Genomic DNA, 12,259 nt, shown 5'->3' with positions numbered 1-12,259 from the left:
ACCTTCAAGTTAAGCGGTATAAATAGCAGCTATACTTCGTTTCACTTGAAGTTCGTACGCAGCCGACGCTACGACCTGATGGGGCCAATAAAACAGCGTCAAAAGCGCAAGTCTCTGGGCCTTCCTTCTACCATAGTAGGTGAGCGATAATAGAACATTAAGAGATATACAACGACCACCATAATGGTGCGTTTTTGACGCTCTTTGCTTAGTTCCATCCGCTCGTTGGCTGTGTCCGGACTTAAACGAAGTAATAGCGACGTGCGCGACCAAAAGCGTCGCTGTGGTCGAAGTTCGTGATTGCCCAAACCATTCTTTCCTGTATTATGAGAATGCCTGCCCAATCGCAGGTTTACAGCGAGGCAAATCCTGCCAATCACGGCGAGGCGGATCCTGGTTGCGACGTTACAAAAGGAAACCATAAGAGGGCGCCACCGAAACATCTCGGCGCTAATAGCTAAAGCACGGGATTTCAATGAGGTGGTTACATTTTCTAAGTCATATCGTGAACACGCGATCCGTCGTTTTGATATGACTAATAAAACACGTAAAAAAAAAAATAAAGTCAATGTCAGGAGTGGGGTTCGAACCCACGCCCACAATTGTGGACCAGAAATCTCGAACCCTTATTAGGGGCAAGGAAAGCAAATCCTTGAGTCTGGCGCCTTAGACCACTCGGCCATCCTGACTTGTTTGACACTACTGCATTAGAGAATGCCATTCACGTCCTTTTGAAAAATCCGTACAAATATTCGCGCAGCATATTGAAACGACCGCATTTCGATAAGTGTTAAAAAAATGCTAGTACACTTTGGTTCAGGCACGTAGTTCGCATAACCGTTTGGGTTTGTTTACCAGGTTAGAAACAAAATAATCCGGCTCTTCAGTTGGGATTGACGTCAGCACGTCGGACCGCTATGCGTGATATGAAAATACCGTATGAAATACGTTGGTGCTCCAATTCACGCTGTGAAGGTGGTTGGCCAGCTAAGCTGTTGTATCACCTGCAACGACTGCCCACTGCACTACACCGAATTCCGAAGCTGGTCGTATTGCCGTTTCTTTTCCCTTTTGCCGCCCCTCGTATTCACGCATGCTTTTCAGGAGTCCTAACTATGCGTGGCCTACCCATAGCGGTGCTGCAACAACAATCAAATCAAACTTCGTTTCACCTTATGTCCAAGCGCAGCGGATGTTACGAGCCATCGGAGCCAATCGCAGGCCGTCTGAGTGTCACGTGACCTTAGAGAGGGGGCACAGCGACGGGCGGAAAGCGTATCATAGGCTACGTCTACAGAACGGGGTTGCCTAGGATAGCCCGTAACGTCCGCTGTGTCCGGACCTAAGGTGAAACGGAGTACAGAATGGGTTCTTCTTTTATATATGAAAGGCTAGTGACGTCACTCCCCACGTCGCAAGCTGCCGTCGTCGCGGCAGCTTGCGCAACATTAATCTTTACCGAGAAACGTACGCGGTGAGCGTTACGTGCTTCGCATTGTTGTCAGGAGGGCCTTATCATCAATTATGTGGTTCAGGTGTACGGGTTCGGGTGCGCGGCGATTGTCGTGCGAACGTGTCGCCTAACTTCTGCTGGCTTTTCCTACAGGTTGGTTATTCATTCGGATCATTTAGAAGTGACGATATTGGGATTGCACTTGTGCCGTGCCCACTGTCTCTGTTTCATATTGCGCATGACTGTTTGTTCGTATGTACGCTTCTTCTGTGAGGGGATGGGGAGTCAAACCCGGGGTCTACAACTGAAGAAATGTTTCAGACAATCATTGATGGCCAAACCGCGATTGAAAATGAAATATCCGAGCTCAGGGCTCGACATGAGCGTAATGACAAAAATGGAAGACCTAATGTTTATATATATGAATATCGAGAAAACTCTGAACGAAATACAAATAAAGACTATGCAGATTGAATCGATAAAGCAATCTGTAACCGCTCTTGAGCAAATTATTATGAAACAAAATGCAAAAAATGCTGATCTTGAGGACAGGAGTTGCCGTTCAAACCTTGTAATTCATTGCATTCCCAAAACGCCTAACGAATCTGATGATCAATTGAAAATTACGCGTTGACCTTTTTCAAAACGAACTGGGCGTTGCGTGTTCGCATGGCGCGTGCACACGGGCTTGGTAAACTTGGCTCCAAAAGACCGATAATTTTATACTTTCAGGATTACAACGAGAAAACAGAAATTCTTCGCAATGCTAAAAAAAACTTAAAGCTCGAAAGTTTTTACAAACAATGATTACTCACAGGCTACACTCATGAAAAGAAAAATTGTGTGGATGAGTGCCAGACACGATAAAGATGAAGGCGCCCGTGTTTATCTATTTAAAAATAAACTTCACGTGAATGATGAAGTATTTATATGGGACGAAAACAAAAATGCACGCGCAAATATTCCAACCCTGATAGAAACCACCCCTTATGACTGACTTGAACCTAATTGTAAACAGTCCCGACTTTTGAACTTAAATGCACAGAGCGTCGCCAACAAATCGCACGCACTTGAATCTATACTTGTCATGCATGACCCGCATGTTTGTGTTGTAACCGAAACCTGGCTTACTGATTATATTAGTGACGGAGAGGTATTTCCGAATCAGTACAATGTATTCTTTTTTACAGCAAAGCTGTATACCTCGCTCTCCCAGCCAAGGAAATTTTCGTGTCGTTGGTGTTGTAAGCAAAAACCTCCCGGCGAACAATTGAAGACAAACCAGCATATCTCCTCTGAAATCAGGCATGCAGTATACATCTCAGTATCCGTTTCAATAAAGAAAACCACAAAACAAGCATTAACAAAACAATCATCAAAATCACATGATGAATGATAAGGCGCGTGTGAACAATAGGAACACCCTCCCACGCGTTCCCGTATGGATTAGGTTTGCAGCTGCTTCGAAAGGGGTTAACGTCATTAGGGGGTTTTAGTAGACCGTGTTTCCCCCTCCACTAGCCCTCCGCTACCAAGCAAACGCTACTGCGCCTGCGCGCCGATGGCCTTGACTGTAGAGTTCCGGGTAGCGGAGGGGCTTAGCGGAGGGGGAAACACGGTCTACTAAAACTCGCTATTAGCTGCCGCGGCGGCAGCAGCTTGCGACGCGGGGAGTGACGTCACTAGCCTTTCATATATACAACAAGAACCCGCCTATATCCCCCTTCCCCTTACGTCTGGACGCAACGAATGCTATGAACTATCTTAGCCAATCCCGTTCTGTGGACGTGGCCCGTGATACGCTTTACGCGCGTGTCTGTGTCCCCTTTCTAAAGTCGCGTGACACTCACACGCCCTCCGGTTGGCTCCGATGGCTCGTAACATCCGCTGCGCTTAAACGTAAAATGAAACGGAGTATGGCAAGTGATTTGATTGTTGCTGCAGCACCGCGATGAATAGGCCACGCACAGTTAGGACCTCCGAGGAGCAGCGTGAATACGAGGAGCGGCAAAGGGAAAAGAAACGGCCATACGACCAGCGGCGGCGTGCTGCGACCGGCGGAGGCATTTCGTATAGCGCAGTAGGCAATCGTAGCAGGTGATAGCACAGCCTCGCTGACCAACCCCCTTCACAGCGGGGATCGGAGCCCCAAATTTTTTTTTTTTTTTTTTTATTATTTCAGTTAGTTCAGACAATAAAATTTGTCTGCAGTGCCAGGGCAAAATACCAGAAGGTCTGACGAGGCCTCGGTACCGATACGTAAATGAAATGAAACTCGTCGACTGCAGAGCACACTAAAACAAGAAGCACTCTTAAATAAAATATAATAAATAACAAAATAAATATATCAATCACATTTATATAGTACACGTTTTTGATACTATAAAACTATACTACAATACTATAAAAACAAAAAGCATACAAAAAAAAACCGAGTGGGCAAAGAGGATAAAACCAGATATTTCAGATCAGTTTGTAACATTTGTGATCAACAGAGTTTGGCAGGGATCGTGACGGAAGGGTAGCGGACTGGCTGTTTTACTTGAACCAGGCATTGAAGTGATTTTGGAAACCCAAATAGAAAGTCATGAAAGCTTATTTTTACGCCTTAACTGTTGGGGCAACACTGTTATCCTTGGAGCTGTTTATCGACACCCCTCTGCTACTCCTGCTGACTACTTGTGCAGATTACTCGACCTTTTTTTTTTTTAAATTTAGCAGCCAAAAGGTAATACTGGTTGCTGACTCTAATATCCCGTCCGTTGACTGGGCGAATATGTGTGGTTCACCTTCTGCAACAGAAATTATGTTTTGATATAATGTTCGCCTTTGAACTGACGCAATTAGTTCAGGATCCAACCAGAGTGCATGGTACCATTCACTCCATTCTTGGTCTTGTTTTCCTAAACAATTCGCTCACTGATTGCTCAATATCGGTTAAACAGGGTATATCTGGTCACTATTTGGTCCTCTTGACCCGTTTGCTTGAGCGCTTTTCATCTAAAAAAGTTATATACTCTCCTTTCAAAGACTTTCCGCGAGCTGACGATATGTACTAGCATACTCGATTATCTTGACATAAACCGTGATAATTTCACTGATACAAGTGTTGTTGCCCTTTGGCTAAACTTTAAGCACTTATGTGTGTACTGCCTTGACAAATTTGTACCTACAAAATACAAGCGTATTAATCTTAATAATCCGTGGATTAATATAAAAATCTTACATCTCAAACGCAGAATAAAACAAGCGAAAAAAGCCAGGCCGATTAGCTGTGATGTCAGTAATCGGCAGAGCGAGCTTCGTAGCCAAATTTCTCCGATAAGCTTCTAAAATTTCTGAAACAGGACCAGGCACGTAGCCAGGATTTTGCTTCGAGGGGGGAGGGGGGGCCCATGACAAAATGCCGTATGAGGGGGAGAGGGGAGAGGAGGTCCCAGCAAAATAGAAAATTTCGGGGGGGGGGGGGGGGGGGGGGGGGGCGGGCCCATGCTTCTTCTCCCCCCCCCCCCCCCCCCCCCCCCCCCCTGGTTACGTGCCTGAACAGGACCCTAAAAATGTTGGCGCTACTTGACTGAAAAAAATAAACCCGTTGAGGAAATCATGATGAATGATACTGTCTCCACTGATCCTTGTGTTATAGCGTGCCATTTCAATGAGTATTTTCAGTCTGTTTTTTTCCAATAACTGCAACCATGATTATGTCCTTTCTACCATATCAAACTGTCACTCTAAGTTCGTAACTTATTACGGCATAGTTTCTTTGCTGTTGTCACTGAAAACGAAAACAAGTGATGGTCCTGGTAAGATTCCAAACGCGTTTCTACGACGTTACGCTGAGTCCCTAGCCTATTATAACTTCTCATTATTTTTCGTACATCATACTCAAACAGCTCGCTGCCAGATGATTGGCGTACTGCCATAGTAGTACCTGTGCACAAAAAGGGGTATCGCCTAGCAGTTGAGAACCTACCGTTGCATTTCTTTTACTTCTTCGTGTAAATTAATTGAGCATATCCTTTCCAGTCGAATCAATCAACTGCTGGACAGCTGAAATTATCTAACAGAGTTTCGACATGGCTTTCGCAAAGGCTTATCAACTACGACCCAAATCGTTATTACCATCCATGCGTTTGCGCAAATCCTCGATAGAGAAAGTCAAATTTAGTTTTTTTTTTTTTTTTTTTTTAACTTCAGCAAAGCTTTCCATAAGGTGCCCCATGAATAACTGCTTTCTAAATTTGAACAACTTGGTCTTCCAGATGGTTTTGTTAATTGGATTGCTGCATACTTATCACATCACACACAGTCTGTTTCCGTCGGAAGCTGCATCTCTCCAGTTCTGCCTGTAACGTCAGGGGTCCCCCAAGGGAGCGTTTTAGGCTCCCTTTTGTTTGTAAAGGACAAACGGTATTATATCAATCGTTGACGCAGGTGTCCATATACGCATTCTTGCCGACAATTGCATTATTATTTGAAGAAATAAATTGAAGTTCGGATCGGTTATTGTTAGACCATAGTTTGCAGTCCGTTGCATCATGGTGTGATACCTCGAAAATAAAGATTAATTCTGCTAAATCAACACTTTTACGTATTTCAAAAAAAAAATAAACACTTTGAATACATTTTTATGATCGCGGACACCCCGGCTACTGTAGAGCGGGAATGTAAATATCTTGGTTTAATTATATCGGACACTCTTTCATGGTCTGCTCATATAAAACATATTTGTACCTCGGCATCCAGGAAGGTTGGTTTTATTAAAAAAAAATTGAAAAGCGCTCCGATTCATGATTAAGCTACATGATTATTACTCATCAGTCAGATCTAAGTTGGAGTATGCAAATGTCGTTTGGGATCCATTAACCAAGAAAGACATCTGGCAGTTGGAAATGATGCAACGTTGAGCGGTTAGATTACGGAAAAGTACGAAAATATGAAAGGCTAGATTCACCGTCTCAACTTATACAGACTAGCGAAATACACACCCTTCGGACCAGAAGGAAACTTGCGCGGTTCAAATTCTTCTTTTGTCTTCAACAAGGACAGACTCGCATAGACCCCTTGCAATATATTTCCGCTTTAGCGTCAAGAACTACACGGAGCAGACATCAGTTTTCACTAACACCCATTTTTGCGCGTACTAATATGTTTAAGTTTAGCTTTTTCCCCCGCACTATTAGCGACTGGAACGGCTTACCTCTCAAACTATTTATCGACACCAACTTTGTACACGGTCTCAAACGGCTTGATAACTAGCACGTTCGCTTTGTACATTGCTGCACGTTCATCCTTTTCGTATGGTCATTAAGATTGTATAAACCTTCATACTACATCTGGGTAGGTCATTTTGTTTTAGTGCATGATTGCAGTACATGCTGCTTGATGGTTGCTGTTCTCTCCCCCACCCTTATATATATATAGAGAGAGAGATAGAGAGGTTTTTTTTTTTTTTAATTAACAGGTTTGTTTTAAAAAGTCCATGAAAGTTTCACTTATGCGGTTTGTGCAGGTGAGTTATACGGCCAGGGGGACATAGTATAGGCGGCTAATCGTAACGATCAGTCGGCTAATTAATTAAATTTTGTTAATTAAATTTTTAATTAACGAAAATAAACATATTTTTCCATTTAGAAACTTGCTCAGTGTCATCGAAAGCCACTAAATCAGATCTTTTTAGAAAGATATAACCCAGGGTAAGGATTTTACGGCGTTCTGTAGAAACGCTTCATTTGAACGCGTTTCTAGGTTTTGGTTTCTCATCGTAGCGCATCTCTGAGCCCCCGGTCCTGCTCCCCAGTGGCTGAAAAGCGCAACGCACGTACGCCGTACTTTCCCCGATCCTACGAGGGAGCCGAGGGGTAACTTCGCGCCGCGAACACCAGGGAGCAGGACCGCTGCCGCAAAAATGCGCTTTAAAGGGACCATGAAATGATTTTAAAATCGAATTTCATCCACCACACGTCGCAAAAAGGTGTGAAAAGAAACACAAAAACACAAAAATAGGGAGCCAAAAAAAAATATTTGCTATAGAACTTTTAAAAGAAAACTGGACTCTTGCGCCTTCTTTCCTTCGCCTTTTCACTACGATGCCTCCGCGGAAACGGAGCACGTCAGCCGAATCCACATCGCCTATTGGGTAAGAGCCTACCTCACCAGCACCGCGATCGTAAACAATAAATAGCCGGCGAATGTTTCCTAAAAGTTTTGTTAAATAATATTCAGATCCACATTTTGTAGCATAATTAGAGATGTGTGGCGAAAACTGCCAAATTTGAAAATGCTGAGAGCCAAGCGCCATCTATCGTGTGGTAAACGAAGCAACTACTGCGCGTGCGCAGTAGGGCAGGGCCGACTTCAGTTACTTGGGTGGTGACGACCGATGAACGTTTATTTCCTTTGATTTCCTTCCTCTCAAAGCTCTGACTGACTGAACGTTTATTTTTCTACGTGTTCTTCTCGCGCGTGCCGACTTCAAGCAGCAAGAAAAAAAGTACTTAAAACAGACCACGACGAACAAGAACGCTGGATCCACAAACACCCGAGAAAAGTGACAATGGCCACGAATCCAGACTCCGACGAAGCGAGCTGCTCAGAATATAGGCCTAGCAGGCACTCCGACTCGGCGCAGCGTTGCTTCGTCGCAAGACCGTCTGCCTACGACCGGCTGGCGTGCTGAATGGAATATGCCCGCGGGACCCTTGTGGACCCTTCCCGCATTATAGTTTGATCGCTGACCTCAATTTTAGATTAAGAGGTGAGGTCAATCTCTTCCCCTTGTTTTCCGAGGCAGTGTTGACGAACACTCGTCGAAAGGGGACTCTCCTCGATTCTATCTTCTTGTTTTGTGTGATATAGAGCTGAAATAAACGCCGTATGGATTACCTTCGTAACACGGTATGTACACTTTGTTATTGGTATGCCATTTTTATTCTGACAGACTGCACGTCACTGTCGAGCTATAACAGTTCGTGGGAGGTATACGTGCAATGCCGGTCCAACCTTTCTTTGCCGAGTGTCGCGTCAGTATCGAGTTGCAATCGTAAAAGAACGGTCCCGAAGCGCTTACCAACAGCGCGAATACAGCACTTCCATCAAACGCGCGCGTCCGCTCCGAGTGTGAACAGGTATTTACGTGGCTCTTGCTGACACTCGTAGTTCAAACGTATCTTTTTTAACGTCGGCTCGTTCCTGCATCTCCGAGGCTGCGAAAAACGCCGCGGCAATTTGTTTCCATCTACGTCGCTTTGCAAACGACTGACACGGGCCGCTTTTTACCAACAATGACAGTTGGGTTGACTTCTGGAGTCTTCACCGGAAGACTCGCTGCACTTCCCAACAGGCATACTGGCGTCCCATGCTGTCGCTGTAGCGGAACATATCTCATTGAATTTCGCTCAGCTGCGATGCGGCGATGAGAGGCGCCGATTCATAAAATACGTCGGTGACATCAGCGCAGTAAAACCTACCGGCGTACCCCAACTCGTCGCCGCTAACGCTCCCATTTTCCTACTGCCAAAAGAACTTCCGGTTGCGGAAACAGCGTACGTCACGGGTTGTTCTGCGGTCAGTTGGAGAGAAAGAAAAAGTCGATATTTCATTAATTTTTTGTGTAGAAGTTTATAAACCGAGACGAAAATGGATGCCTGTTCGGCATTCAGTGAACATTGACGGTTTAATGTAAAAGTTATCTGGAAAAAGTAAAAAGGTCATTTCATGGTCCCTTTAATAAGGATTCGAAACCTAGAAACGCGTGCAACCATGGCACTTGTTCAGAACGCCGTAAAATTCTGCCCCTCTCTTATATCTTTGGGGAGCCGAGGGTGAAAGACGAGGCAGGTGGCACTGGACAAGCGGTGGGCGGAGAACAAACGAGCTGAGCGAGGCTGGTAGCGGTACAAGAACGTCGGAGCCGGGCTGCCTGGCCTGGCCCATGGCGAACCCCGGAGCGGTCCACCAGCGAGGTCTGGAGCAAGACCGGTGGAAACGGCGAGCCCTGGCCATATGACCTGGGCTACGACGATTCTGGGGTGGTTCCGCAGCGAGACTCGGTCAGCGATAGCCCGGGACATCCAGCCTACGCAGCGCTGGCGTGGGAAAAGCGATCCGCAGGCCTGGACACGGACTCCGACTGTGAGCTCTGATCGACGGGCGACAACAAGGGTCGGCGTGCCTGGACTTCCGGCTCTCGATGGCAGGCAACCGGGAGGTACAGTAAACCCATTCGCTGTCTTCTCGTTGTGTTATGTCACTCCCTGGGTGACGAGCGGAGCGCATACCGATCGGGCGGCGATTATTAGTAGAGGGACCTCCGTAAAGAACCCCACATTGAAATGGGGCCCAACGTGGGGCCCGTTCGGTATGCCTCTGCTTCTAGTCATTCCCAGGGAGTCCTACGGATTCGTTGAGCGGGTTGTTCACTAACGCTAACGATGCCCGTTAAGACAAAGTATGTTGGAATTTTGGCAACTTGTCTCACAGCAGACCTCAACAGGTGTCTCCTCGAATCGAGTACTTAAAGGGCTCGAAGGACGAGGTAGCGGACGCGCTTTCTCGGGTACCCCATTATAATGGTTGGCGGGAGACGAAAAGCGTGGTTAAGATGTAAGAAAGTCGTCTTCCGAGGCAGAGGAGAGCCACGGCATGTTCGCTGGAAGGCAGGATAGCGACTGGCAGGGGGAAAAACAGCCATAACTCATTGCATATTTAGGATTTAGGCTTGGGGTAATGCGGTAGGCAAGTAAGCGCTTGTCGAGGCCCGGGGAGCAGATGGGCTTTTGTCAGTGGGTGTCGGAAATACTGCGGGAATAGCTGATGACACCGGAAACACTGGCGGACGAGATTGTCAGCGGGTGTCGGGTAGACTGGCGGAAATTGCGGTTGACACTAGGAACGCTGGCAGGCGAGTTAATGAGCACTATGATTTGTAACTGCTAGGCCAAGACGGCTAGTTGCTTCGCGTCACTCCAACAACCGTCGAAGGGCAGAGGGACGACTCTTTCTTGAGGGGGGTCGTTCCAAGAAAGCTACGAAATGTTTTAAATTATTCTTTCTCGACTTCACTCTGGCCGGTCGTGGCAGTGACAGCAAGACTTTTAATAAGTTATGTCGCGTCATGACCTGGCCGGGGATGAGGCGGTAGACATTTAGGTGGCTTATAGCTGTTTAGCTTGCCTTGAGGCGTGAACGATTCAAGCGGGTTTGCTCGCTGAGCTGTCACCCCATCCGAGGACTGAGCAGTCCCTAAAGCTCGTATGCACGTGGACGGAACGGGACGCTGACACTTAAATCGAGTAGCACATGGTATATGTAGCCGTTGCGGAACGCAGGTATAGTATATGAGCGTCCCGCCACAAGCTTTGGATCCCTTCGCTTGTGCAAAAGATGGACTAGGTTCACTCCATCGTTACCTGTTCTGAAGGAAACTCACGCGTTGAGCAACGCAGCTAGGGGTTTTGCCGCATCGCTTGCTCTTAGGTGAGAAGGGCACCCGAGGTACAAAGACGCGAGCGTCGTGTCTTGCTTCTAGGCTTACTCGGCGAGATACAAACGAAGAGGCTTGCCCGGTTCACATCGCTGGCTTGAAAGGATACTACCGTCGTCACGATGGGGAGAGTATAACAGGAGGTAGCTGTAGGACACAAGAAATCCCCTATTCTTGGCGACCCAGGAGCGAGCTTTCGAATGCGGACTTGCTGAGTTAGCCGCATGGTACACGAACCCGTCGGCAAGCTATTTGGCGGTGAAGGCTATGGCTACTGCCACAGTCTGCGGCAGAGTATTTGTTCGTTGTGTGTTGCTTCAACACTTTTTCTGCGCAGAATAGCTTCTTGGAAAGACTGCCATAGACGGCGTAACCCAGGAAGCCCACCGGGAGGGAAGACGGGCCCATTCGTTTTTCCAAGTGCCCAGGGTGGCTGACAGTTGTTCGGCCTGACGAACGGTTCAGGGGGGCAGTTCTAAGCCCGCTGTGACCTCTAAGCGGAACGGGGCAGGTCCGTCTGCGTCGGCCGGACCAGCTTAAAGCAAGTCCCCTGCTGCATCGGGGTGAGTGGGACAACGAGCGAGACAGGTCGGCATTGTCTGCCGGCTTCGCGAGCCACCACCACCTACGCCGCTTTCGGACGCTGCAACGTGACCACTCCGGCAACAGCAACAGCGGCCGCCCATGAAGCCCAGCGGCTCCCTGAGGCCCATGAAGTCGGCCTCAAGCCTCGGCCATGATGGCGTCGTCGGAAGTCGAAGGATACAGAGGGGGCTGGTAGACGACACTGGCCCAATGGCTTGGGCCGGAAGAGGTGGTGGCGGCCGATGTTGTGGGTGCCGTCGTGGTAGCGGGTTCAATGGCGGTGGCTGCGGCAGCCGGTGCGGCGGCACGGTTTTCGGGAGGCCGGGCTGGCTGGACGGAGGCCAAGGCAGCGGGAGCCAGGAGGTCTGGGGGGCTTGCCCTCAGGGTCTGGACCGCTGCCGCCACGTTGTCCTGGAGGGGCTGTGCCTCCATAAGGTCGGTATGGAGTCGACCTGCTTCGTGGGTCTCCAGATGTATTATCGGGACCCCGCACAGCCAGCAGGTGTCTAGGCGCTCCCAAGACCCGTGGCGCCGCCTGCTACGCGTGGCCACGTGGACGGCGTGGGAAGAGGGAGGGGCGGTCCATTTCGTCTCTTGCCGGCGTTGGAAGCACCAACCCAGACCAACGCCTGGCCAGCCTGACCACCAAGTCCCACTCTCGTTCCGTGGCCACACGCAGCCGGCGGCGCCACGGGTCTTGGGAGCGTCTGACACCTGCTGGCTGTGCGGGGTCCCGA

General features: G+C 48.1%; 1 protein-coding gene and 1 non-coding gene across 2 annotated transcripts in view; both read right to left on the bottom strand.

Annotated features, from left to right (window-relative positions):
- The window catches only part of LOC8038704 (atrial natriuretic peptide receptor 1-like), a 92,144-nt gene that overhangs the window by 18,813 nt on the left and 61,072 nt on the right, over positions 1 to 12,259 (bottom strand). The window lies entirely within an intron of this gene.
- Positions 570 to 689, bottom strand: Trnal-caa. Its single transcript has 2 exons — positions 652 to 689; positions 570 to 615 (listed from the first exon to the last, which is right to left on the bottom strand). It is a non-coding gene; the product is annotated as a tRNA-Leu (tRNA).

Source organism: Ixodes scapularis, unplaced genomic scaffold (assembly GCF_016920785.2).
Source record: "Ixodes scapularis isolate PalLabHiFi unplaced genomic scaffold, ASM1692078v2 PGA_scaffold9__187_contigs__length_104089568, whole genome shotgun sequence".
NCBI classification, from domain to species: domain Eukaryota; kingdom Metazoa; phylum Arthropoda; class Arachnida; order Ixodida; family Ixodidae; genus Ixodes; species Ixodes scapularis.
Note: the sequence above shows the minus strand (reverse complement) of the source record. Positions and strands in the feature narration are given on the sequence as shown.